At 44.6% G+C, this 24718-nt stretch overlaps 1 protein-coding gene and 1 long non-coding RNA gene across 2 annotated transcripts in view; one reads left to right on the top strand and one right to left on the bottom strand.

Moving 5' to 3' along the window:
* Positions 1 to 5821: 5821 nt before the first annotated feature.
* Positions 5822 to 13329, bottom strand: LOC143525765 (uncharacterized). Its single transcript, XR_013133729.1, has 4 exons — positions 12622 to 13329; positions 8873 to 8988; positions 7217 to 7408; positions 5822 to 5856 (listed from the first exon to the last, which is right to left on the bottom strand). It is a non-coding gene; the product is annotated as an uncharacterized LOC143525765 (long non-coding RNA).
* kcnj6 (potassium inwardly rectifying channel subfamily J member 6) overlaps positions 13272 to 24718 on the top strand; it is a 38596-nt gene continuing 27149 nt past the window's right edge. The window contains exon 1 of the mRNA XM_077020063.1: positions 13272 to 13504. The gene's annotated coding sequence lies outside the window, so the exon portion shown is untranslated. The remainder of the gene's footprint in view (positions 13505 to 24718) is intronic.

Here is a 24718-nt window from a genome sequence, read left to right as displayed (position 1 = left end):
GTGGAGGTGGAGTGGGGGAGGTGGAGTGGGGGTGGTGGAGTGGGGGAGGTGGAGTGGGGGAGGTGGAGTGGGGGAGGTGTAGTGGAGGAGGTGGAGTGGGGGAGGTGTAGTGGAGGAGGTGTAGTGGGGGAGGTGGAGTGGGGGTGGTGGAGTGGTGGAGGTGGAGTGGTGGAGGTGGAGTGGGGGTGGTGTAGTGGGGGAGGTGGAGTGGGGGTGGTGGAGTGGGGGTGGTGTAGTGGGGGTGGTGGAGTGGGCAGGTGAAGTTGAGGTGGTCTGCAGTAAGGTGAGAGCGCTGGTCTGCGTGGTGGAGGTGGGCAGGTGGAGTTGAGGTGGTCTGCAGTATGGTGAGAGCACTGGTCTGCGTGGTGGAGGTGGGCAGGTGGAGTTGAGGTGGTCTGCAGTATGGTGAGAGTGCTGGTCTGCGTGGTGGAGTGGGGGTGGTCTGCAGTATGGTGAGAGTGCTGGTCTGCGTGGTGGAGTGGGGGTGGTCTGCAGTATGGTGAGAGTGCTGGTCTGCGTGGTGGAGTGGGGGTGGTCTGCAGTATGGTGAGAGTGCTGGTCTGCGTGGTGGAGTGGGGGTGGTCTGCAGTATGGTGAGAGTGCTGGTCTGCGTTACACTGAGCCCAGTGTAAAGTAGATGCTGCTATTTATTCTTGGATGATGTGAAGCAGGTGGTGCCCACGGCAGGAAACCGTCACCAATGTCAGACGCTACGGGGACGTTTATCCAGTCTCACCAGCATCGTTGGTTTATCTTTTGTTGTATTTTTGCTTTTGTTGTGTGTTTGTTTGTTTTTGAAAACTAAAGGAAGTCAACACCCCAGCTTACAATATCAAGATCAGTGGAGTTATCTTGTAAAAATAAAGTGATTATTACAAAAGCTAAAGTTTCATTTTTAAAACTAACAATGTCATTCCAATGTCATCCCAATGACTCTGCTTCTTGCTTACTGTTTAAAGGTAGTAAAAGGATTATCCACCAGGGGGACATTATAAAACGCTTAACGTGTTACAGTAATGGACTAAAATAATGACGTAACACCAAACTACTCTCACATACTACTGGCTATGAGTGCAGCACCAAAATAACTATATTCTAAGCTAAGATTAAAACAGTAATATTTACATTAATGTTTTCTTCCCTTGTAATTGGTTTACAAAACCTTTAATATGACTGAATGTAGAAAAAAACGGCGTGTGAGTGTGTATGTGCGTGCGTGCGTGCGAGCGTGCGTGCATGCGTGTGTGTGTGTGAGTGTGTGCATGTGAGTGATCATGCATATATGTGTGCTTTCTACATGTACATTAGAGATATCAAAAGTTCTTTTGGCTCTGAGGATGTGCACTCCTGTGCATTCACTTTCTGCGTAGCCAGTTTCGATGCAAACACTTCGTCCTCTGCGGGACAGTGGCTTCCTTTCCCCTCTTTATTTAGAACTCCAGATCAATTTGCCGTAATCTGGAGCGCTCGGAACAACAAAAAAAAAGAGAAAAAATAGAAGTGAAAATGAGTTGAGCTGATTCCACATTCAGTGTGGTCACTGGCTCCGTTCATCCCCCTGTCTCTCGTTCTCTACGTCTCTCCCTCTGTTCCCTGATTATTAATGGACGGAGTGTGGCAGAGATGCGGACTACAACATCTGGTGTCTCAGCGCAAGTCACAGGCACTTGTGCATCCCATTACGTCAATATTTTTACAACAATGGCTAAACACTCTATCGTGTTAAAAGCGCCTCGCTAGTCTCACTGTTCCTCAGATGCCGTTTCGATTTCCGCGACAGTTCAGTATCGATTTTTTTGTATGTAGTATGGAGTGGAATCTGGGGTAAAAATAAAAACTGGTCGATTGACAGCTTATATGTCCATCCAAAGGTTCTGGTTCGCCCTTGTCTAGGGCTGCACGTTAGTCTTGAATCTGAACGGCCCTGGTGCCAGGAGGGAGAGCTGGTATTAATGTTTCATTCAGTCCTTTGGTGTCTTTGGGGGTCAGTTACTTTTTACCGTGCAGTGATGCAGGCGGTTCAATACGTGCGTGCAGTCAGTGTTGTAAGTGGCCCACACAGATATCGCCGTCATCGTGTTCGGGGAGTGAACCTCTGAATACCCCCAGTGTCTCGCTTGGCATACTACCATTTCAGCATCAGTGTGTGTGTGTGTTTAAAAGAGACAGAGGGAGATGACAGAGAAAAATCTAAATTTAGAGAATTGGAAACACTTGGGGAACCGCAATCCAAAAGTTCAAGCTTTTAGATAACCGCCCCTTCACTCAGAGCCAATGAGAGGCGAGCACTAAAGAGTGACACACATTTTGGCCTATTCCCATTCTCGCCTTTGTCTCTGTAGCCGCCTCTGCATTGGTAATGGTATGAAGTGCACTTCTCTGTGGCTCTTCTCGTATGAAGCTAGTCCTGTGGTTTAAAACAATTCTGTGTCCAGGGTTCTCTCTAGAAAAAAAGACGTATGTTACCTCACTGGTTTTACCTCGGCGGTTGTTTGCCTCATGGAGTTGGTTGCCGTTGCTATAGAGTGTTTACCATATGTGTAGGTGGGTGGGTGTGAGGAGCTATTCATTTGGCTAAGTCACGCACACACAGATGGGAGAGACAGGGGCTCTCTGTGACATGGCTCAAAAGGTGTGGAAGATCATCTGAAATTCACACTCCATTCTTCAAGATGACCCTACAGAAGGCTCACAGTGACAGTCTAGAGAACAATAACGCTTTGAGGAGCCAGTTTCCTGCCCATAACATCCTAATCACTTCTCTCTTTGTACTTTCAGCTTTACAGCTAATACTATACTCCCACTAGGGAAGCCCAGAGAACAATATCACTATGACAACCCATACAATAGTCTCACCATAACAACCCAGGAAACAATATCACCATGACAACTCATACAGTGCTTCTACTGTGTATAAGTTTTACAGATCCAGCTCATTCAATCCTAGATTTCAATGAAAGTGTCAGACCTGCCTTTGACATATCTCTGTCTGTCTTTCTTCCCCCCCCTCTCTCAAACACACACACACACAATAACAACAACAACAACAACAACTGCTGATTTTCCAAAGTGAGTAGCCTGTTGGTGTGTGGTGTGTCCTGCAGGGTTGGCATTGATAGTTGTGTTTGTGTGCATGTGTGTGTGTGTGTGTGTGTGTGTGTGTGTGTGTGTGTGTGTGTGTGTGTGTGTGTGCGTGTGTGTGCGTGTGTTTGTGTGCGTGTGCGCGCTGATGTTTCTGCTGATACGCTGTGGCAGCAGTAAGTGACCCTGTGAGTCTCAGGTGAGCTGAGCTGACGGGGGTCTGTGTTGAGTATGTTACACACCCTGCTGTGAGCCACATCAGAGCTTGTGCAGCTGGGGGCTTGCAGGGACATGACAGCAGTTTAGTGGCAGTAAACTGGGCAAGAATCACACTCATGTGCACACGCCCCATACACAGACATGCACATGTCTGCTCCACGCTTTGCAGAGAAATAAAATCTCTCTCTGTCTCATCTCTCTCTCTCTCTCTCTCTCTCTGTCTCTCGCTCTCTCTCTCTCTCTCTCTCTCTCTCTCATCTCTCTCTTCTCTCTCTCTGCTTGAATGGTGATCCCAGGTGATACAATTATCTGAAAAATGAAGACAATTTTTTCTATGGTTATTCTGTACACAAAAACAGGTTTAGTTATTCTGGTTTCACAATGCAGATGATGTTTCTCACATCAAGTAAACACAGTGCATTACAACTGCACGAGGGTTTGACTACTAAACCCACTTCCAAAAACCTGAGTTAATTAGTACAGAAACTAGTGGCTTCATGACACGCCATGAAGCATGCCGAGTTGAAGCCTGCTTAGTTGAAGCCTGCTTAGTTGAAGCATGCTGAGTTGAAGCCTGCTAAATTGCATTTGTAAGCAACAAGTGATTGACAGCAGTGTGTGATTGCTACATCCTGCTCCCAATACAGAGGGATAAGCACTGAAGCTCATTACAGCTAGCTCAGCTGGTGCTGGATCACTTACAGAGCAGTCACACCTCTACCATCTGCTCAGCTGGAGCTGGATCACTTACAGAGCAGTCACACCTCTACCATCTGCTCAGCTGGAGCTGGATCACTTACAGAGCAGTCACACCTCTACCATCTGCTCAGCTGGAGCTGGTTAACTTACAGAGCAGTCACACCTCTACCATCTGCTCAGCTTGAGCTGGATAACTTACAGAGCAGTCACACCTCTACCATCTGCTCAGTGGGAGATGGACCACTAACAGAGCAGTCAAACCTCTACCATCTGCTCAGCGGGAGATGGACCACTAACAGAGCAGTCACACCTCTACCATCTGCTCAGCTGGATCTGGATAACTTATAGAGCAGTCACACCTCTACCATGTGCTCAGCTGGATCTGGATAACTTATAGAGCAGTCACACCTCTACCATCTGCTCAGTGGGAGATGGACCACTAACAGAGCAGTCACACCTCTACCATCTGCTCAGCTAGAGGTGACAGAGCATTTGCACCTCTACACTTACCCAAACACAAGTGAACGCAATTCGCAACACTCATTTTTTTCTTTACTGGAACTTTATGTGTTTTTTTTTTCTATACAGTACGTATGCATTTAATTTTTCTCACATTGAAAAAAAAAATGTTCCCAGCCATAAAGGGGTAATTGCACTTGGTGGAGAACGAGGTGGCTATTAACTAAAGCACTGTGGAGTCTCGCTGGATGGGGACATGATGGCGCACACGTCCCACTGCTTAACCCACCATGTAGGAGCAGAGCGGGGGGCCTGTCAGGCAGAGCAGGCGGCACCTTTCCAAAGGAGTCCTGCCCTTTGGCTGCCTATCAGGCACATGCCTGCAGGCACTGGCAGCTTTGTGGTGAAGAGCAGTAAGGGTACAGGGGGTTAGGCGTCCCACTGAGCAAAGCCATGCGTTACTGACACACCCTCCAAGAGTCCCTCCCACAGCACCCCCACACCACAGCACGGTGGCCAAGGTTTGTAACTCTCTGTTCCAGCACAGAATCACATTTATGAGGTTTTTAGTCCCAGTGAGAATCATTGCAGGTCAGATGAAAATATTTACATGCTGAAGCGTTTTTTTTTTTGTAAAGGGTCCCATTATATTTACAAATTGGTTTGACACAGCTGTTTGCTCTACAATGGCTGCACATCTATTCCTCTGAAAGCAAGAGGAATGCTCTTTAAAACCCTTAGCCAGTGCACAGTGGTTTGTTGTGGTTTTGAATGAATTCCTGGTTGTTGTAAATAGAGGAGTGTCAAGTAGTAGTTAAATTACCCCTGACCTCTGACCCCTGACCCCTGCCAGCAGTCTGCTCAGTCCTTCCTCCTCAAGGGTCCGTTCCTGGAAATCGTTCAGCCTGAATTTATCTACACAATCTTCAGTCCATCACTCCTGCTCGTGTGCAGCATGCCACATAGTCACTTAGATTATTTACCCAGATTCATTTTGTTTGCCTTCATTAATTTCTAATTAGTTTAATCTAATTGTTATGGGCTCATGTTATACATATACTATGTATAAATAATTAGTGACTTTTACAATGCCTGCATGTACGTCACCAGAATGTCTGTATTTTTGAGGTAATCTCGGATGAGGATTGGATAAGATTTACCTTTGTCCAATCACAGGGCTGAGTAATCTAGTGAATGAGCCAGCAAGTAAAAGCTCACCCAGAACCGTAATGACTCTGAAAATCGGCATCAGGTAACAGGCTGGGAGTCTCCACATCAACAGGAGGGATGTCAACCATCCATGTTAATTAGATTAGGACCACATACCTGCATGTGTTATGTACAGTTTAAATCACATTTCATTCTTGTAGCTTCTTCTTCCTCCTCTTCCTCTTCTTCCTTTAAGAAATATTGTTTATATGAAAGTTTAATATAACACTTTGGAATTGCTCGAATATTTGTAATATCCTACATGACATTTGATGAGACGGCGTGACCTTTCTTTGACCTTTCTTTGAGGATATCCCAGGTCGCACTTTACCCTGATGCTCAGATAATTGTTTAGTGATAGAGCACACTGACGACTTTTCCTAATGGCCTGAGAACTGTACAGTCACTGTCTTCCCAAAATAAACGTCCCTGTTGCCAGTGGCGACCCTGCGTTTGCCTGGCTCACACTGGAAGGCCAGGCCCAACTTGCTGCTTTCCCCGTGAGACTGACCTCGTTTTACTGGGCAGCATCCAGAGGCCTCCCTCGAAATAGCTCAGAACTAGAACATGAAATCGTCATTCATGGCCTTTTTAAAAATGCATCGCCGTCCGAAGACGGTTGTTCGATAATGAGTACTGGACGTGTGACATGTGGACGGAGGTCTTCCCCACGTGAGACTGCCACTGTAGCAGTCATGCGGATTAGGCTTCCTGCACTGTTGTCTTGAATATTAGCCACTGAGGCAAAGGGAGCGCTGTCAGAAAGGCACGTGAAAAATGTAAAGACACATAATAAATGTAGTCACGTGAAAAATGTAGTCACGTGATAAATGTAAAGGCACGTGATAAATGCTAATCAATACACCCATAATGAGTCAAAACAGGAGATCAGTTCCTGTGAGTGCTACTTTCACACAGAGGGAGAAAGCTCTGTTGAGCCGTTAAACTTCAGCTCTATAAATCACAATGCCTTCTGAAATGACCAGTTAAATCAAATAACACCTACGTTTAAATCACACAGTGCATACGTTTAAATCATATAATACTTTTCCTTATTCTAATCCATAACACACATCTCCCTTAAATGTTTCAGCCTCTCATATCAGTACTTTATGTGAGTAAAAATGTCTTAGTAATCTAAAAAGCACCATTAGCACTGACGCAGTGCATAGCAGCAAAGGGGGAGATAGAGATAGAGAGAGAGCGTGTGTGTGTGTGTGTGTGTGTGTGTGTGTGTGTGTGTGTGTGTGTGTGTGTGTGTGTGTGTGTGTGTGTGCGCGTGCGTGCGCGTGCGTGCGCGTGCGTGCGCGTGTGCTAGAGAGAGTGAAAGAGTGTTCCAGAGAGAGAGTGTTTGTTTTGACCAGTGTCAAGTACATTGCCAGATAGGTATTTAAACTTATTTTTTGTGCACCTCATGCATTATTATTATTATTATTATTATTATTATTATTATTATTATTAAGTCATTAAGTCATTAGCAGAGTAGGGACCCAGCACTTCAGTCCAGGGTGCAGACGACAGACAGGAAGCATGACGTAAACACCCTCACCTCTGATTCAGCCGAGCAGATCTGCGTGCCAACCGTGTCCAGGAGCTCAGAGGCATGAGAGCGGCCATGTTCTCTGGGCTTGCGGGCACACAGATGGGTCGCCTGCTCCCTTTCAGAAAGTGGCACAGTGATCGCCATCACACGTCTGAAAGACTCCGACTGCACTGAAGCACTCTGGGATACAGCGGTGACCTGAAGGAAGTGTAAGTAGTCTTTACCACACAAAGCTGAGGATATGGACGTATGGACATATGGACATATATGGACATATTCAACCTCAAGGGTTAAGCTAACCAACAACAAATCAAAACCGAGCTGGTGTAAAAGCTGACAAATAAATAATAATAAAAGTGATTTCAACAAAGAATACACTAGTTTGAATAATAGTGAGAATACACTACTTTTGTAAGTACTACATATGGTCTGTATTTGCAGGGCGAGTTTTTGAAAAAAATTACTGAACTCTCATGAGTAAAACTAAGACGGTACAGCTGACAATGAAGAGAGCTTGTCCATTATTCTGTGTCCCTGCTGCAGTACTGACAGACACAGACAAACCAGAAAAGGAGAACAGGTGAGGACGGGGGGGACGCACCACTGCCTGAGACGGTTGTCCTCCTCAGAGTGGCTGGTTGTTTCTACCAAGCCATTGTACATCAAATATTTAAACAAAAAAAAAAAAAGAACCGGAGGGTGACAGCAGTCAGCAAACAATCACAGGTGAGAAGATCAATTTAATCACGTTGCGTCTTGCCAGTCAATACACAGCTGCTTCTCAGCCAAAAATATCCTCCTGAGCTGGTTAATAACTCATGTGGTATTTGCAGTTTTGAGTAAATAATGCACATGAAACAAGCAAAAGCAAGAATACCGAACGTGTTTCTAAAGCAATGAAATCACAGTGCGATCTGAAAGGTGATTGGCGGTGTTAACGAGTTCCTCGTTAGTGGCCCCTGCAGAACCCTCTACTACTGTCTGGGCTCAGCAGTGATGCTCAACCACAGGGGAACAGCCAAACATGATTGACAGCCAAACATGACTGACAGCCAAACATGGTTGTCCTAAAGGCAGGAAAAAGCACCAGAAGTGGCATGAAGTACCATCTCACTGTCACCCACACCCTAATGCTTCTGCTGCCTGATACCCCAAGTCAAGGTCTGTGTGTTCTGTACTATGCTTAGTGCTAAAATAGCAGTCTCTCTCCATCAGTCTCTCTTATACAGTCTCTCCCGCAGTGTTAGAACAGAGGTTAGTATGGAGTAATGACCTCCCCCTGTAAGGCTCTCGCTCCAGCACCTCCTGCTTGTGTGCAAGGCTCCTAGTCCTTACAGCGACAGTCTCACACAATCATCCAGGAGGACACGTTACCTAGTGGAGCTCTAACTTCCACTCTGGCCCTGGTCTATATCATCAGCAGCACAAGTCAATTAAGGACACTGCAGACTAATGAAGGCAACCGCAAACAAAAACAACAACAAAACAACAACACGTGTGTTTCATTTGAGTAATCCTAAGATGTAATTTGAGTAAACTCAACCGTTTGGCTTGTAATGTGTTATTACAGAGGTGTGTGTGGGAGCGATGGCTGGCAGTGTGTGGGCGGTGCTGTGTCAGCAGAGTGGGCCTGACGTGTGTTTAATGGCTCTCTGGCCTCACCGATGATCCAGAAGGTGCCGGTGCCGCCCGACTGGAGCCCGGCGCGGCGCGTGGCCGCCTCCCCCTCGGCACGGGCGGATCTTTCTGCTCCGAGGCCCATGCCAGATCAGTCCCAGCTGTGAGGAAACACCAGGAATAAACCTGTCAACCTGAGTAGGTGGGGGTGGGTGGGCGGGGAAGGGGGCGGGGTGTCAGTGACACGCCACTCCACTTGGAGCACGAGGGATCCACCGGCTGGTTTGTAACGCAACTGCAGTGCCACAGTCTTCAGCCCTGCCTAGACTCACTATTTCTATCACACACACACACACACACACACACACACACGTGGTGGCACGTGCACACACATCTAAGCTTCCTCTCAATGCTACCGTGGAACCACAGGATTGCACAGAGTGGAAATGCTGTGGTTGGAGTGGAAGAAGAAAATGGGGCGATTCTTGGATATAGACGTGAAGGCACACACACACACATACACACATACACAAATAACCACATACATGCACGCACACACACACACACACACACACACACACACACATACACACATACACACATACACACATACACAAATAACCACATACATGCACGCACACACACACACACACACACACACACACACACACATACACACATACACAAATAACCACATACATGCACGCACACACACACACACACACACACACACATACACACATACACAAATAACCACATACATGCACGCACACACACACACACACACACACACACACACATACACACATACACAAATAACCACATACATGCACGCACACACACACACACACACACACACACACACATACACACATACACAAATAACCACATACATGCACACACACACACACACACACACATACACAAATAATCACATAAACGCACACACCCACACACACACACACACACACACACACACACACACACATACACACATACACACATACACAAATAACCACATACATGCACGCACACACACACACACACACACACAAACACACATACATACACATACACTTACACAAATAACCACATACATGCACACACACACATACACAAATAATCACATAAACGCACACACACACACACACACACACACACACACACACACACACACACACACACAGTATCATACACCAGCATTACTACTGCCTGGAGTGGAAGAGGAAGAGAGAGAGGATCTTGGACATGGACAAACAGCCCACTTCCTGTCCATGTTAGAGAGCAGCTGTTGTCCCAGCCAGAGTCCTGGAACACAAGCCTTAGCATCATGCCCATACGATTATGCATGCAAACATTTGCATACATAACACACATTTGCTTTTACACGTTGTCAGGACATAAGGTCATATATATTACATAAGTAGTACATCCTGGTGGCCTATACTGTATGTAATATATAAGTAGTACATCCTGATGGCCTATACTGTATGTAATATATAAGTAGTACATCCTGATGGCCTATACTGTATGTAATATATTTCACTTTCTAAGATTTCCCTTGTCCTCAACAACAGACGTTTTGCCCTTTCAATTTAAGAAGTTGAAACATGTAGCAATTGTAATAAAAAAAAGTGTACTTTACTGCTTCAAAAAACCGACCTCTTACTGGTTCAAACAAGGTACAACAAAATACACATCCACACCCACACAAACGCACACAGACACCCATCCAAAATCATGACCTTCTGTCACCCTAGTGCTGGGGTCTTTTGGCAGAGTATGGCTGGGTAAACAGAGAAACTCCTGCTTTCTTCTAACAAACTCAGATAGGCCAGTGGAGCTGTGAAGGGTCTGTAGATCAAAGACGTTCAATGGTATCCTGTGATAGCCTATAGCAATTGTCTGAAGCAGAAATATAAAGTAGAACAAAATCAATATTAATAGGCATTCATTTGTATGTGTGTAAGTGTAAGAGAGAGAGAGAGAGTGTGTATGTGTGTGTAAAGGGAAAGATATGAACGCTTCAGTGTCAGAAGAGTTATACTGAAAAAATAGATGAGAAAGGAGATTTCTAAAGTGATTGCGTATCTTTGAGTCATTGTGATAGAATATACTGAATTGTGTGTTTGTATGTGTGTGTGTGTGTGTGTGTGTGTGTGTGTGTGTGTGTGTGTGTGTGTGTGTGTGTGTGTGTGTGTGTGTGTGTGTGTGTGTGTGTGTGTGCATGTTTATGCAAATAGGCAGAGAGGGCAGGTCTGTTCTTGGTCACAGCTCTGTGGTGCAGAGCTAAACGTGAGCATTGGGACACTGTTCTTCTCAGTATGTGTGAAACACGGGAATTGATTTTTAGACCAGCTAATTCTTTTTTTAAACCAACAGAGAATGCAGCACAGCCCAGCTAAAATCGATAACTACAGTGTGTGTGATAACTCACCTCAAGACTGAAATGTCCTCAGAATTTGTTGAACTGTGCTGAAAATGTGGTTATTTACTAACCAAACGTCAATGAGTTCTTATTATGAAGTCACTCTTCATTAATTACTTTTGGAAGAACAGGAATGATATGAATGCTATATCACAAATATAGTTTTGTGTCAGAATGATGTATCCTGGTTTATTGTTGCATGCTGACACTACAGAAATGAATACCTAATTAAATTTACATTGACACTGACAGTACTTAACCATCTGTCGTCTATGGGCCTTTTTTCTGTTTAAGCATGTTTTCATAAATTTGTCTCTAAACATACTTAACCACTGTTTTTGTAGTCCAAAAATGCAAAATGCAATCAGATACAAGGTACAAGAGTCTTTGTTGAAACCCAAATTGATAGATTTTATAGCAATCGTACAGTGCTATAAAATTCAACACAATTATATTGCAGTTACTGGACATTTTGTGCAAAAACAAAACAATTCAAGTGCAAATCTGAAAACTTCCTGAAGATGCATGATGTTAGGAAGACTTTCAGAACCCTGGATAGCAACTACCCTGGAGCAACACTATTGATCATTGCTTGATTGTTTGTAGAGTATTAACAGAATTATTATTACAAAACTATTAAAATAAGACAATGACTCAAGCATGTATGTATATATGTATGTGTGTCCTGTGTTAAACTAAACTACTTTACCTGTTTTATATCCCTTGAAGACTATACACAGCTGCAGACTGTACTGTGGGCCTTCTCACTCATTCAATGCCTTTCTACTCTCCAACCCACACACACACACACACACACACACACACACACACACACACACACACACACACTGCCTAAACATGGGGAGAAACTTCAGTATGATCTGGCACCACAATCATTACCTGTGTGAATGTAAATGTAAATGAATGTACGCCCAAACCGACCGCACCGTGGCCCATGTGCCCATGGAAACCGGCTGTCTGCTTGTCTCACACCAGCTATGATTTAAACGGTTGACACATTATACATGCAGTCTCAGTGATATAACTGCAACCCAGAAAGAATATGACTTCTTATTAACTCACAATAGGTCACACATATACACACACATGCGTACACACACATGCATAGCATTACAGTGTTTTATAATCAAGGCTGAGTGACAGGTGTTCATCTCTCTCAACAGTGAGTGATCCCCAGATGAAATGCTACTGGAAATTCAGGGATGCTCCTCTTTTTTATGTCTCCTCCCTTTCTTTCTTTCCTTTTTTTGTCTTTTTTTCCCTTGACCTATAACCCCCCCATCCCCCAGAGCCCCCTCAGCTGTGATACACACAGCACAGCGTTCTGACTAAACAGGGTTCTTACCTTGTTTCTCACCTCCTGTGCTGCTACATGTTCAGCAGCCACGGTGACCTCACTGCGTTTCTGTCTCTGCTTCCCCTGCTGATCACGTCCACTCAGCAGGATGTACATGAGGATTATGGACATGATAAATCAACAAATGCAGGGAGACAAAATAGATTGTTGTTAGTCCTAAACTCTTGTAAAATCATTTAAAACCCAAATGTAATGTTCTATTTTGGAAGTATGCTGCATTTACCTAGTTCCTAGTATAATTGTGTGTGTGTGTGTGTTTGTGTGTGTGTGTGTGTGTGCGCACTTTGTTTAGACAGCCCTGTTAATATGCTCCTGTGTAAATACATATCAAACACATATCATCTTCAGTCCACTGGTGCTCTGACAAACATTTAAACTCAGACAGACACAACTTGCCAAATAAGAGTCATTCCGACTTTGTGTTACTGTTGACTTAGGCACCTTAAACCAGTCCTAATACCAGTAAAATGTAGAATGACTATGATCTTATTCAAAATTCACTTTTATCATGTGACGTTAAAATTGTTAAAAACCTGCATAACTATATTTGGTTGTAGTGTTGCAAAGGCATGTTTAATAGTCGACTAAGTCCCCCCCCCCATCTCTCTGTCTCTCTCTCTCTCTCCTCCTTCTTTCCCTCCTCTCTCTCCTTCAGTCACACTCTCATACTTTCTCTCGCGCATACCCCCCTCTCCGGTTCGGCTCCACATAAGAGAAGATGACGGGATGAGAGGAGATGGATTTTGCCGTGAGATGCGGGGGGAAAGGTGAAATTAGCAACGCGTCGTTATTTACGATCCGTCAACCCGCTGAAGACCCCGAGTAAAGCGCGAGAGGGGATGAAGAATGAGTGAGCGTGTTTGGTAAAGAGGTATGTAAGACCGCTTTTCTCTCGTCTCCATCTCGCCGCAGATGTATTTCGAGCTTCTTCGTGTTGTCAGAGGATTATTCAGATGGACTGTAAAGAGGAGTTCGGCTCTAAGTGGGGGTGTCTGTTACATAAGGCTGGCATGGCTTACAGCTACAGTTGACTCAAACAGGGGGAAAAACACAACCGCGGAGTCTGGTAATATAAGAATTCGTCATTGTCTATTATGTTAAACAGGAAGCAAAGAACAGTCGAATATTCTCGAGTTATGAATGTAAGAGCTCTGTAAAATATGTCAAGTATGTTACCTTTCCCCATCACCAGTACGCCATATGCATACCGAGGCCTCGTATGTCTGTTTTCCTTAAGCAGTCTCTCGTTAAGAGAATATTGCTTCATAAGCTACCGGGCATTTTGCAGTTGACGTGCTGTCCAGGTCATATCATCTCTGTGTTAAACAAGCCATAGCTGATCTCTCGCATTGTTGCTAGACTTATATCAGCACTGTAAGAGTTATTACAACACATTTATGGTGTGTTGATGTGACTTATTTGGACAAACACAGCATTTCTTCTATGGGCGTGCTTTACTGTAAAGGCAATCAGTTAAAAATATTTTATAGTGAAACTGTGGCCTGTGATAATCCAGACACGACGTGGTTTACGAGTTCCAGGATTTATAAATATACTGTTTCGTTACCATCAAGTCGTCCTACGTTGCCCGTTTTGTCGGGGAGCGTATTGGTGAACACGTTTCAACGCACCTAAAATTTGGCCGGTTAGGCGAGGTTTGGGCTTAAGTGAAAGTGTACCTATTCCGTTCTGGGTATGAGCTCCTTCCGTCTCCATGGCGACCCAACAATCTCTCATTCAAAACCATGGAGGATGCGCGCGAGCCTCTCGTTAGAGTGAAATCGGTTCGATGTCGGGATAACGCGGCGCCGGAGAGGCGCGAGCAGGAAAACCTAAAAACGAGCGGGAAAAGGACGCAGATCAGGGGCTCGCGAGGATGAGCTACAGAGAGTCCCCAAAACACTCAGCTTCTGAGGGTTTGGTCTAAATTAATTTCAAACATGACCATCGGCTTTCTCCTCAGTTGTCTATTAAATGAAACTGGCATTGATCTGTTTTAAATCAATGCCTGTTTCATGTAATAGAGAACTGAGGAGGAAGCCGATGGAAAAATCCAAAACATGTAATAAGCAATATAATGAAATAATATAAAAATATGACCTATGGTCTAACTTTTCGCTTCACCCCGAAACTTCTCAACATTGTCAGGATCACTTTCGCCTGATTTAGTGGGATTTCTGGCTGGTCCTTTTCATGACTTATTCTGTTATGTCAATAACCATGACAATGATTGTTGATAGCCACTATTAATAATATAATTATTACTATTATCAATACTATAAAGGTCAGAAACTGTTAAACCCTACCGCTTCTTGTCATATATATATATATATAAAACTACTAAATCTTTTCAGCACCACGGACAGCGTATCATTAAGTTTATGCCCGCACAGAAGGCTCGTTCCGAATTACGTCGTTTAAGTCTTATTTTGAATAACCGCGCCATGATCGTGTCGACTAGTCATATCAAGTATGACTTCTAACTAGAAATAACTACACAATATGTTGTTCACAATTAAATGGTTGCATAAATTTCCGAATGAAACCGCCAGTTGAGAATTTTGGACTTTGAACTAAGTTTTTCGCGTTCCCTGTTTCCCCCCTGGAAACAGATCCAAACAGATCTAAGATCCAAACAGATCTGTAACCAGGCTTTAATTTCGGCAAAGGCTTCCAGTGGATATAACGATCTCATACTTAACAGAAATTTGACTCATACTTATCTTTCCTACGGCCAACGTAGCCTACAATATTATTAACAAAGCATAGCAACAAACGTTCATTTCAGTAAGGCATACAAGAGAACCCGCAGCAAAGTGTGTCCAACTGTTCAGCTACTGGGGTTTTCAAAGCGCGGTGCAAATGCTTTAATGACCCTCACAGACGGTTGTCGAAGGTCTTGGGTCGCTTCTCTCCAGCAGTGGACTGGTGTTTCTTTGGGTATTTCGGGATCATTAAGCTATACAATGCTGAAGATAGTTTAACATAGTACATCACTTATCGCTACTTCACACAGCACACTGTGCATCTGCCGCTGTGAGCGCTTGACGGATTGAGCTGTGTGTTTCCATGGAGATGATGGCTGCCTGGCTCATGTTCCCCGGCGAAGGAGAACATTTTCCGTACAGCAAAAGCAACACAGGAGACATATTGGAATGTTAAATTTGCTGAGTTCACTAAAGGTGACCGAGATATTTATGTTCCCCGGTGAGAGACGGGTCGTTTTCGATTTTACGTGAGCTGGGTGACGTATATTAGGGTTCTTAAATGCAGTTACCAGTTACGTTGTGTCCCATTTGTAGATATTATCCCCTTAGCGAGTTCGTTTTTAACATGTAACATAGTTCCGGAGAAGCGTAAATAGTCAGAACCCGGATCAGTTAATAACAGATCAAATTAGTTGTAGAAAATGACAGCCTGGTGTTGACATGGAAAACAGATTCGTGCTCCAGCCCACTCTATGAACCGGGCAGCACGTTGTGCTCATAAGTAGAATACCACCGAGAGTTTGAGACTGGTTTAATATTTAATAATTAACACAGCCACTGCTCACAGTGACCCACTGAGAGAAAGAGAGAGAGATAGAGAGAGAGAGAGAGAGCATTTGTTTAAGAATCAAAGTTTACATTTCGGAAACAAAATAGATCACAAATTACACTAAAATCCAAAATGATTTTTGAAGCTGTTCCGTGGAGATGCTCGGACTGGTACCGCAGTAACGCCACGTTGCGTGTCAGTAGGTTATTACTCACGCAGAACGAGTGAGCCATGTCAGATCTCAGCGTGAAGCGAAGGCCTCATTGTTATATCTCGCTGATTCTCATCACATCTTACACGCCTGACCCCCCCCACCCCCTCCGCGCGGCCAATCGGATCCCCTCTCGCACGCTCGTTCGTGGCGGGCTTTACTGGCGTATTTCAGCTCCGCGTGGCTCCTCTCGACATCTCCAATCTCTTTCTGCTGAGTCAAGCAGCTCTGCTCAGGCGAACAGCGGAGACTCTGAATCACCTGGTGGTCGCCCCATTGCCTGTTTTTTTCACGCCCTGATGGATGAAAGCTTGGGTGGATGATTTTAAAAGGGTGGTTTTAGAGGAGTGATGGTTTGTGTCTAGCTCGAGCTGGTTCTGATGAAACCGATAATATTTCTCTTCAGAGATTTTTTCCGTTCGTATTTGCCGCGCGCCGTTCTGGGGGTCTCTGCCTTTGTACTCAGCTGAGAGGGCATAAGAGATCACACTCCAGGTGTGCTCAGGTGTGTGTGTAACTGGGGGAGGGGGCTGATGTGTGTGTGTGTGTGTGTGTGTGTGTGTGTGTGTGTGTGTGTGTGTGTGTGTGTGTGTGTGTGTGTGCTGATCCCCTGATGGTGCTGAGGAAAGAGCCTATGTTTACTTAAGGGTTAGTAGCTTTCAGCTTTCACAAATATCACCAGCTTGACTGACTCCATGTAATGAGCAGTCTTATTAGATTCTTTAAGCTCTTCTCTGAGATCTGTAAGGTGTGTTTGTGTTTCTAATTGACTGTCTCTTTAAACTTATCCTTGGAGTGTCCATTCACGTGCTCTGGACTGGCTTGCTAAATGTAGTGAAAGCAGTCTTAGCATTCAGGCCAAAGTTCACTGTCTGAAATCAGACATGTCTGACAGCAGAAAAAACACTCACTAAAATCTCTTTGCTTTTAGCTCCTGAACTTTGGCACAAGATAATAATTACTTTAAAAGTGGCATTTGTTTGAGGTTAAGGTCAAATAATTTAGGCTTTGTCTTAACATTTTATTCTTATTCTTATCCTTATTCTAAAACCTTTTATTTAAAAAATCTAAAGCAGTTTTGTGACGTTCGGGGTGGAGCGAAGGACGAGACACAGAATCCTTGCAGATGACGGACGTCACGTTTATTCTCACAGGTTATTGCGCAATAGCGCACGTAGAACAGTAAACAGACACAGCAACGTGTAGACATTAGACAACGACGAGCACAGGACACTGCGCGAGCGCACATTAAATAGACAAACCACATTAGCCCCACGTGATTACGAGACGATTCACAGGTGAGACAGATATTCACGCGACATAACCATAACCACGGAGATCCACTGACACAGACAAAGCACGTGGACAACGTATACACACGCCCAAAAGGGAGGGGCCGGGGTCCTCAACGTGACAAGTTTTACGAACCTATTCATTCTTAATGCATAGAATCACATCTAGTTTATTACAATCACCTGAATTTAATATTTATTAGCTCTCTGCATTATATTGTTCTTTTTTAAATATGTATTAGCTTGCGGCATTATATTGTCCTGTAATGCTTTGCTATATTATTTATGGCCAAATGTGCTGTTATATACTGTATGTTTTGTCATTATTCCATGTGTAGCATCCACCTAAACATAAATGAGACTAGGTGGTTATTCTAATCATATTATATGGTCGCATCATATGGTAAGTGAGTTTGAGTTTCTTACTGAGGACACACATTTGTTTAGGTTATCTGTGTACTTGTTTATCCTTTTCCCTTCTGCTCATTTTCATAAGTTGCTCAGGATAAAAGCATCCGCTGATCAACCACAAGTATGCTTGTGTTTTCCCCGCTGGGTGTGGTGGCGTACTGTCGTCACAGTGTGCACAGCTGTCGTTATCAGCAGGGTTCACAGAATACAGGCAGGAGGGATTTCATGAAAACTGGGGGTGCTGACATGGCCGGGCTGGATGACATGGACGACGTAGACTGTGATTCTGTATAAAACACCTCAACATAAACAACATCCCACCATCATGACCCGGTGATCATCTGACTGTTAAATTCTCCAGTGTGTGTGTGTCTGTGTGTGCGCATGTTTATGTGTTTATTGATTTTGACTGAATGTGTGGAAACAAACTCGGACCTTAGATCAGAGAGGAAATGAGGTTGTAACTGGGCACTTAATTATACATTGTTTATTAGAACTTCCTTTATGATTGAAAGGCACTATTAATCACAGAGCTTTTCCTGTGTAAATACACTCAGCAGAAGGCTTGAATTTAGATTCGAGGCAGATGAGGGGTGGGCTACCCAGCTATACTCCAAGGTTCTGATTAAACGTAGACATTCATTTGAAATAATGAATACACACACACACACACAAACCTACACATGCACACACTTGCAGTTAACACTCATGTATACTAGAGTGCTGCTAATGAGAAGTACATTGAGATTTGAAGCTAGGAAGAGTATGACTGAATGTTTGGAGGATGTTTATTTGGAAAATGTGGGATAGGGAACGGCTGTGGCTGCGGGCTGTGTTATGTAGGGAATGTCTATGGGCTGTGAGCTGTGATATGTAGGGAATGGCTGTAGGCTGTGGGCTGTGTTAGGTAGGGAATGACTGTGGACTGTGTTATGTAGGGAACGGCTGTGGCTGTGGGCTGTGTCATGTAGGGAATGACTATGGGCTGTGGACTGTGTTATATAGAGAATGGCTGTGACTGTGGGCTGTGGACTGTGTTATATAGAGAATGGCTGTGACTGTGGGCTGTGGACTGTGTTATATAGAGAATGGCTGTGACTGTGGACTGTGTTATATAGGGAATGGCTGTGACTGTGGACTGTGTTATATAGAGAATGGCTGTGACTGTGGGCTGTGGACTGTGTTATATAGGGAACGGCTGTGACTGTGGACTGTGTTATATAGAGAATGGCTGTGACTGTGGGCTGTGGACTGTGTTATATAGAGAATGGCTGTGACTGTGGGCTGTGGACTGTGTTATATAGAGAATGGCTGTGACTGTGGGCTGTGGACTGTGTTATATAGAGAATGGCTGTGACTGTGGGCTGTGGACTGTGTTATATAGAGAATGGCTGTGACTGTGGGCTGTGGACTGTGTTATATAGAGAATGGCTGTGACTGTGGGCTGTGGACTGTGTTATATAGGGAACGGCTGTGACTGTGGGAGTTGTGGGACTGGGAATGGTTTTGGTTTTGGTTCTGAGTGTTGGAACTCTGGGGAGCCGACTGCAATAACACACACAATTTAACTGATGGTGTGTTCAACACGCTGCCTGTCTTGCAGCGGGCGTCATTAGTGCAGTCCTAAGAACGGTCCTCGCTCGGCTTCCTGCAACCTGCGGCTACACCGCATGACTCTGTCTTTCTTCAGCTTTTACACTGCCTTTAAAATACACAAGACTCATGAATCACCACACGCAGTGCAGGAGAAACACCAACCTAAACAACCACCGCACACACAACAAACATGAAGGTGCACCGCACGCAAGCTCACAAATGCCAAGAGCCTCCTCCCATAATGCACCTGTCTCTCTCTTCAAACCACATCATGCTGGGATTAAGGGCCCTGTCGTCCCCTGTGCAGATGGAGGCAGATAGCATCCGCAGTCACAGAGGCGTGGTCCATGGAGGCGTGGTCCACGGATCCATTGTCCACAGAGCCATTGTCCACAGCGTGGTTCACGGAGGCATGAGCAGAGACAGGAGCAGGACGTCTCTTGTAGTTCTGCAGTCCACTCTTGGATGTTAATATAAAGAGCAAAATGTTGTGTTTGCTTTTGTAGTTGGGGATGAATTTGATCAAAAGCTCAAATTTTCTTGAACTATAGCAGAACTATGGAGCCCACAAGGGTTGGTATTCCAAGGGCATATTTAATAGCAAAAACCATTTCAGAAATTGTCAGTTGTAAATAATGGTAAATTTTATTTAATATAAAACTGAAAGAACTGAAAGACCAGAGATACATATGCATACAGTGTAATGAACATGATCACTATCCTAGATACAATATAATGAACATGACGTGGTCACTATCCTAGATACAGTATAATGAACATGACATAGTCACTATCCTACATACAGTATTACGAACATGACCTGGTCAATATCCTAGATACAGTATTATGAACATGACATAGTCACTGTCCTACACTGTAAAAAATTGCTGTTAATTTACAGCAGAATTTCAACAGTATTAACCTGTTATTTTTGAAAACAGCACTCTACTGTTAATACAAACAGAAAATTGGTAATTTACTGTTCTTTAACAGGACTATAAATTTACAGGGAAAATCTGACAGTAAACTACTGTATACTTCATATACAGGAAGTTGCTGTGAACTGATAAGCATTGTGGGTATCTTTGCTGTAATTCGAGCGCCCCCTTTTGAGCATTTCCTAATTACACTAATTAACTGTAATAATTAGCAATGGCTGCTGGGAGATTAGAAAATCCTGAGTTTTTTGCCTATTTTTTTCTACTTGCTTGAGTGTTTTAGCAGTTGTAACACTGCATTGTGGTGCAAGTTACATCGTGGACCTGAAAACCTAATCTAAGTTTTTAGCTAACCGTACGAAGCTAACAAAAAATATTAGTGAAATTCTTAGGCTAGAATTTTATATAAGGGCAGTCATGGCCTGGTGGTTAGGGAACTGGTCTTGTGACCGGAGGGTCGTGGGTTCGATTCCCAGACCTTAGGCCATGACTGAGGTGCCCCTGAGCAAGGCCCTTAACCCGCAATTGCTCACTTGTATAAAAATGAGATTAAAATGCCATAAATATAAACCCAGCCATTGATGGTTAAGGGTCTTGCTCAGGGGCCCAGCAGTGGCAGCTAGGAGGAGGGGGGATTCGAACTCAGGACCTTTGGATTGCAACACCAACGTCTTAACCACTGAGCTACCGCTGCCCTTTGAGCTGTTGTTTTTGTATACAGAGTTCTGTTAGCTGTAACAGAAATTAACAGTAAATTGCTGTAGGTTTAAAAAAACAGTAATATTGTGTAGATTGTGTTTACAGTATTATGCTGTAATTGTAATTACAGTATCCGTACTGTAAAAATAGGGTATAATACTGGTGAAACTGCTGCCAGTAAATTACTGTAATTTTACATGGAAATTTTTTACAGTGTAGATACAGTATAATGAACATGACATAGTCACTATCCTACATACAGTATTACGAACATTACCTGGTCAATATCCTAGATACAGTATTATGAACATGACATGGTAACTATCCTAGATACAGTGTAATGAACATGATGTAGTCACTATGCTAGATACAGTATAATGAACATGACATGGTAACTATCCTAGATAGGATGGGTGTTATGTAAGATTATCAGGTGTCTGGTCAATCTAATGAAACAGCAATCCAGGAAAATTGCAGGATTTTACGCCTAGAATCTATTATAAGATGACCGCAGGTGTTATCCCTCTCTCTCACTCTTTCTCCCTCACTCTGTCTCTCTTTTTCCCTCTCTCTCTCTCTTTGCTGACTGTTCTCACACATATGGCAATGGGTGAAGGTACGTGTGAATTACACATTATCTCTGTAAGAGTGTAATTACTGCTGTTTTACAGGCTGCTGTGATTTCTGATTCACTGCAGCACCAAAACTGGCATCAGCCTTCCTCACGGGGGAGGTGACGGGATGTTTCAAGTTTATCTGAGCCAATCACGTAACAGAACAGGGCCCAGCCAGAACCAATGGCCAGTGTCTAGTGCTCACCCTCAAATGGAATCAATTAAATTGCCCAGGCTTTATCTCCAGATTGAGCCTGACTTAATCCCAGCCGTCACTGCTGAAAAGGTCGGCTGAACGTTAATTTTAAGGAGCACTCTCAAAGAAATTGAAGCTGAAATTCAAATTATTTCACTCATAATGCATGTCAAAAAGAAAAGGCACTTCTGCAGGATGCTTTGGGCTTTTATTATTAACATGACTCATATGCTACTTTAGACTCATTAGACACTGGAACTGAGGGGCTCCATGAAGTACTTAGGGTTGCAGTAGGGTTGCAGACCTCACCTCATCTCACCTCATCTCACCTCGTCTCGTCTCATCTTGCCCGTTTGCAGAATCATGGACTTCTCTTCCCATCAGTAGGACGAGACGCTGCTAGAACTGAATCTGTAAAGCTGTTACTGTATTTTACTACAACCGTTTGACCTTCTTCCAGTGTTACCATCCATTTCTAAACTCCCCATTTCTAATCTCCCTCTATTCTAGTCTTTATTGAACTTCATCATGGGGCAAACGCGCTCCACCATGGGGCAAACGAGCTCCTCCTCCACGTTCTTTCGGTGTGCCCCAGGAGTGAGAGAAGGCTGCACATTTTGTGCCTCTGAATTTCAGTTGTTGCTGGAGGCAAGCGTTTGAGCGTCGTGCGCAGGTTTAGAGCTGAACGCAGATATCTGGACAGCCCGTTGAGGCTGTGCTGCCCCGAGCACCTTCTCCAGAGGAGCAATAAACCCTGGGCCAAGAGGAGCGCTCCTGGAATGAAGCAGATCCTACAGTTTATTTGTGAGAGAGAGAGAGTGTGTGTGTGTGTGTGTGTGTGTCTGTCTGTCTGTCTGCCTGCCTGCCTGTCTGTCTGTCTGTCCATCTGTCCAGTTCTGCACAGACAACAGTTATGCTAATGTTCTCATTTAGGTTTCTCTCCGCATCTGGCTTCCTCTTTTCAGTGGGTTCATGAATATTAGAATCTTTTTCTCATGCATTTGGGCAGCCCGTGTCACAGCAGCCCAGACAAAGCACACCTTCCCATTCTGAATCAACACAGCGGCGCTTTGAAACAGAATGTTAGGCAGAGGCCATGTCAAAGCATGTGTTGGTGTGGTGTTTACGCCTGTCTGTGCCCTGTTCAGCACACTCTCATGTGTTGGTGTGGTGTTTACTCCTGTCTGTGCCCTGTTCAGCACACTCTCATGTGTTGGTGTGGTATTTACGCCTGTCTGTGCCCTGTTCAGCACACTCTCATGTGTTGGTGTGGTGTTTACTCCTGTCTGTGCCCTGTTCAGCACACTCTCATGTGTTGGTGTGGTATTTACGCCTGTCTGTGCCCTGTTCAGCACACTCTCATGTGTTGGTGTGGTGTTTACTCCTGTCTGTGCCCTGTTCAGCACACTCTCATGTGTTGGTGTGGTGTTTACTCCTGTCTGTGCCCTGTTCAGCACACTCTCATGTGTTGGTGTGGTATTTACGCTTGGCTGTGGCCTGTTCAGCACACTCTCATGTGTTGGTGTGGTGTTTACGCCTGTCTGTGCCCTGTTCAGCACACTCTCATGTGTTGGTGTGGTGTTTACGCCTGTCTGTGCCCTGTTCAGCACACTCTCATGTGTTGGTGTGGTGTTTACGCCTGTCTGTGCCCTGTTCAGCACACTCTCATGTGTTGGTGTGGTGTTTACGCCTGTCTGTGCCCTGTTCAGCACACTCTCATGTGTTGGTGTGGTGTTTACTCCTGTCTGTGCCCTGTTCAGCACACTCTCATGTGTTGGTGTGGTATTTACGCCTGTCTGTGCCCTGTTCAGCACACTCTCATGTGTTGGTGTGGTGTTTACGCCTGTCTGTGCCCTGTTCAGCACACTCTCATGTGTTGGTGTGGTGTTTACGCCTGTCTGTGCCCTGTTCAGCACACTCTCATGTGTTGGTGTGGTGTTTACGCCTGTCTGTGCCCTGTTCAGCACACTCTCATGTGTTGGTGTGGTGTTTACTCCTGTCTGTGCCCTGTTCAGCACACTCTCATGTGTTGGTGTGGCATTTACGCCTGTCTGTGCCCTGTTCAGCACACTCTCATGTGTTGGTGTGGTGTTTACTCCTGTCTGTGCCCTGTTCAGCACACTCTCATGTGTTGGTGTGGTGTTTACGCCTGTCTGTGCCCTGTTCAGCACACTCTCATGTGTTGGTGTGGTGTTTACGCCTGTCTGTGCCCTGTTCAGCACACTCTCATGTGTTGGTGTGGTGTTTACGCCTGTCTGTGCCCTGTTCAGCACACTCTCATGTGTTGGTGTGGTGTTTACTCCTGTCTGTGCCCTGTTCAGCACACTCTCATGTGTTGGTGTGGTGTTTACGCCTGTCTGTGCCCTGTTCAGCACACTCTCATGTGTTGGTGTGGTGTTTACGCCTGTCTGTGCCCTGTTCAGCACACTCTCAGACTGTAAGCTATAGACAAATCCCTCGAGAAGAGGAGAGAGGAACAGTAAAAGAGAGAGCAGGAGAGGAACAGTTAAAGAGAGAGAGGGAGAGGAACAGTAAAAGAGAGAAAGGGAGAGGAACAGTAAAAGAGAGAGCAGGAGAGGAACAGTAAAAAG

Source organism: Brachyhypopomus gauderio, chromosome 10, assembly GCF_052324685.1.
Source record: "Brachyhypopomus gauderio isolate BG-103 chromosome 10, BGAUD_0.2, whole genome shotgun sequence".
Lineage (NCBI taxonomy): Eukaryota > Metazoa > Chordata > Actinopteri > Gymnotiformes > Hypopomidae > Brachyhypopomus > Brachyhypopomus gauderio.
Note: the sequence above shows the minus strand (reverse complement) of the source record. Positions and strands in the feature narration are given on the sequence as shown.